At 49.5% G+C, this 4,476-nt stretch overlaps 1 non-coding gene across 1 annotated transcript; it reads right to left on the bottom strand.

The window, feature by feature from the left end:
* Window positions 1-914: 914 nt before the first annotated feature.
* LOC128328625 (U1 spliceosomal RNA) lies at window positions 915-1,074 on the bottom strand. Its single transcript, XR_008309342.1, has one exon. It is a non-coding gene; the product is annotated as a U1 spliceosomal RNA (small nuclear RNA).
* Between the last annotated feature and the right edge of the window lie 3,402 nt (window positions 1,075-4,476).

Raw genomic sequence — 4,476 nt, 5'->3', positions numbered from 1 at the left:
ATGTGCCTAAAAGGATTATAGGAACCCCTTGCCAAACCCTATTCTGGGGTCTCATGCAACTTAAAAGACTGTAATTTATTTATTTATTTTTATTCATTCATTTGATTTCTATTCTGCCCTTCCAAAAATGGCTCAGGGCGGTTTACATTAAAACAAAACTAAAATCAATTAACTGTTAAAGTTGAAAAGTATAAAAACAACACAAAACCTTTATTAAAACAGTTTTTTAAGCCCTGGAAAACCAAGCCAAACCTATTACGGTTTCAAAACAGTTTTAAAACTCTGGAAGGCCAGGAAAAACAGATAGGCCACCATATAGTAATGTAGGCCACCACACTTTCCAGGTGCCACAGAGCTATTAACAACAGTGAAATCCACTTCACTTTGGGATTTGGCAACTATAGACACATTTCTGCAAGTCACTTTTTATCATATATGAAGGCTCCAATCCTAAATATAATTACTTGGAAATAAATCCAATTGAAATTAATGGGACATAGTTCCTGATAAACATGGTTGGGATATTGGCATTGTAGTGTAGTTGCCAGAGTGCTGAGTTTCCACATGGAAAACCCATGCCCAAATCTCTGCAGCTCAATGACAGAGCATCAGTTTTGCATGCAGGAGGTCCAAATTTTTATCCCTGTCATCCCCAGGTAGGACTGGGAAAGAGTCCTGCCTGAAACCCTGGAGAACCCCTGCCAGTCAGTGTAGACAATACTGAGCTAAATCGGCCAAAGGTCTGACTTGGTATAGGGTGGCTTCCTATGTTCCTATGAAGCTCACTCGGTAACCTTGGGCAAGTCACTAGGTCACAGTCCAACTTACCCGACAGGGCTGTTGTGAGGATAAAGGAAGATAATCCAATGTATGCAACTCTCAACTTGTCGGGAGGCAAACCATTGGGGGGGGGGCAGGGGAAAGCGCGAATGCAGTCCCTACCACAAATTATGCAGTTGAGTTTCCTGCATTTGGGGAAATCGCAGGGGTCAGCACACTCACAGTGCAATGGATGAGCCTCACCCTGGGAAATCCTCCTTCATGATCAAGGTGTCTCCCCTGCCAGGTAAGTATAAATAAGAGATTTCTTCCGAATAGCTTGCCCTTGTCAATTGCCAAGCTACCATTTTCTGCATCTGAAATATTAATACCCTTTAGTTTTCATGGAGTGGGTATATTAAAACCATTTTAAAAACCAGGATAAGCCATGTGAGCTTTGCATACTTTGGAACAGCCTCTTTTACTATGTCCTGTCACACATTCTTAAAGTCTGCAATTTTATGCACAGGGAGTAATTCCCTTGAATTAAGCAGGGCTTACTTATAAGTAAAAATCCACAGGATTGATCCAGCATGGTGTAGTGGCTAGAGTGCTGGACTAGAGCCAACTCAAGTTCAAATCCCATCCAGCCATTAAACTGAGTGACTTGGGGCCACTCACTTATCTCTCAGCCTACTTTACCTCATTGAGTGGTTGTGAGAATAAACATAACCATGTACACTGCTCTGGGCTATTTGGAGGAAGAGTAGGATATACATGTAAAAATAAATAAAATATACTGACTGGAAGCCCTTTTCTAATGCCACCATTTATGCTCCAGGTTTACATCTAAGTTTGTAGAGAGGCTTTGCGGTAGTTGGCCCATCTTTTCCGGAACCCAAACTAGATCCTTTTTCCAGAAGCAGTACAGCTCCTTCTATCTGAATTGTTGTTACTAGCAATAATTCTTTTTAGTATACAGAAAGATATATCCCAGGCTGTTGACATAGTTGCTCCTAAACGCCCTGTCCAGCTTGGTGGAGCCCATTCGGCTCCTTGGTTTTCCTCGGAGCTTAGGGCGATGAAACAACTCCGGCGACGGATGGAATGACGCTGGAGGAAGAGTCGTGACAAATCTGACCAAACACGGGCTAGAGCCCATTTTAGGGACTACTCCGTGGTGGGGGGGGGGGCGGCAAAGAAATGTTTTTTTCCACCTCCATTGCATCTGCTCTAGTGATGTGCGGTTCGGTCCGGATCCGGATCGGTTCGTCCCGAACCGGTCCGGATCCGGCGGTTCGATCCCGGACCGAATCGGGCCCTTCTGGGACCGATCCGGACCGAATCCGAGTCGGTTCGGCTCCGAACCGGCTCGGGTTTCCCGAACCGGTTCGGGAGTTCAATTGAGTCTCTGGAGTGTCCCTTTAAAGTTTGAAGTGTGTCCTCCATTTTGTGGCTCATTCCTGAAACTTTTGCTCCTAGCATCCATTTTGTGATGCTATTTTCAGGCATTGTATTGGCTGCGCTATTGATCCTTTGATTGGCCAGAATGAGTCCTTTGGTCTGGTAGGCTGCTTGGCTGTTGCACTGTTGAGAGCTGGCACCCTGTTGGCCGTGGGGGAGTGCAAAGGTGGGGGCTCCCAAAGGAGGGAATTTCAAACCTATATAAACCCAAGCCTCTTCTCTGGAAACTTCTCTTGGCTGCAGTTGTGGGATCATCTCTGAGACCTTGCTTGCTCTTTTGCTGCTGGTGTCTGCTGTGAGTCCCTGCTGACTGTGTGTCACATTAGTGTGTGTCTGTCTCTCTGCTCTCTGTGTGTGTTGTTGTGTGCCACCTTGTCCATCTGCCCTCTGTCTGTCTCTGTCCAAACCTCTTTAATACTTTCCCCTCAACTTTTTCCAACTTTTCCTGTTGTGTGTTTTCTGTTCTCTTCACCCTTTCTCTCTCAACCCTTCTTCCAAAGTTTTGGCTTTCCCTCCTTCCCCCCCCCCACCCCCCTCTTCTGCATTGCTTTCCTGTTTTTGTGCCTTGCCTGACTTTTGTTCCACTTTTTGAGTTGCATTCAATTATTGCTTCTGTGTAAATTTATATATTTGCTGATTTTGGTTTTTAATTAATAGCTATTGTTATTGCTGGCTGCCTGTCTGAGTTGTGTTTCTGAGGATTTAGTTTATATTATTGCTGCAATTTGATTCCTTGTGTTCTGATTTTGATTGTTAATTTGTTCCCCTCTGGCCCTGCTCCTAGCTTCCCCCCTCCCTCCCTCCCTCCCACCCAGATAAGATTGTTTCCCTCCTGTGCTGCTGCCTGTTGAGCCTTGCATTCTTTGGATTTCTTTGTGGAATTAGGTTCTGGTTTTGGTTTTGCTCCCTGTGTGTGTCACCCACTCCCCCAGTCCCTCCCCCTGGTAGTTGTAAACCCCCCCCCCCCGCCCTGAGACTTTCTGGCTGCCCTTTGGTTTCCTTTTTTTTACTTTGTGTATAGATTGTTTGGATTCAAATTTGATTGTTCCCCTGTGGTCCTGCTCCTAGCTTCCCCCCTCCCTCCCCTCCAGAAACCCACTCCCCCCACTGCCACCTCCTCCTCCACTCCTGCCCTGCCTGCCCCCTCCCACCCAGACTGAGTGTTGTTCCCCATCCTCCCTGGTGCTGCTGCTGCTGCCTGTTGAGTCCTGTCTTAGTTACTTTGGGTTTTTGTGTGAAATCAATTAGCTTCTTTTGGTTCTGGTTTTGCTGTGTGTGTGTCCCATTCCTCCCTGCTGGTTGTTGTTGGTTCCTCTCCCCCCCCCCCCAGACTTTCTGCCCATTGTTCCCAGGTGTTGTTTTTTTTTTTTACCCCAGGCCCCCTGCCACAGACTAGCCCCCAACCACACACACCCTCTCTGCTCCCCCCACCCCACCTCTTTTCCTCCTTGCCCCCGACTCTCTCCACTCACCCCAGGCCCCCTGCCACACACTAGCCCCAACCACACACACCCTCTCTGCTCCCCCACCCCACCTCTTTTCCTCCTTGCCCCCGACTCTCTCCACTTACCCCAGGCCCCCTGCCACACACTAGCCCCCAACCACACACACCCTCTCTGCTCCCCCCACCCCACCTCTTTTCCTCCTTGCCCCCGACTCTCTCCACTTACCCCAGGCCCCCTGCCACACACTAGCCCCCAACCACACACACCCTCTCTGCTCCCCCCACCCCACCTCTTTTCCTCCTTGCCCCTGACTCTCTCCACTTACCCCAGGCCCCCTACCACACACTAGCCCCCAACCACACACACCCTCTCTGCTCCCCCCACCCCACCTCTTTTTCTCCTTGCCCCCGACTCTCTCCACTTACCCCAGGCCCCCTGCCACACACTAGCCCCAACCACACACACCCTCTCTGCTCCCCCCACCCCACCTCTTTTCCTCCTTGCCCCCGACTCTCTCCACTTACCCCAGGCCCCCTGCCACACACTAGCCCCAACCACACACACCCTCTCTGCTCCCCCCACCCCACCTCTTTTCCTCCTTGCCCCCGACTCTCTCCACTTACCCCAGGCCCCCTGCCACACACTAGCCCCAACCACACACACCCTCTCTGCTCCCCCCACCTCTTTGGACCGCTGCTACTGCTGTGTCCTCCCCCCACACCTGAATCCCCCCTCCCTGCTGCGCTGCGCTTCTCCTCTCTCCTCTTTCTCTCTATCATCTCTCTTTCTCCTCTCTCTCTCTTTCTTT

This window comes from Hemicordylus capensis, chromosome 5, assembly GCF_027244095.1.
Source record: "Hemicordylus capensis ecotype Gifberg chromosome 5, rHemCap1.1.pri, whole genome shotgun sequence".
NCBI classification, from domain to species: domain Eukaryota; kingdom Metazoa; phylum Chordata; class Lepidosauria; order Squamata; family Cordylidae; genus Hemicordylus; species Hemicordylus capensis.
The sequence above is the reverse complement of the archived record's forward strand: the minus strand, read 5'-3'. Positions and strand labels throughout refer to the sequence as shown.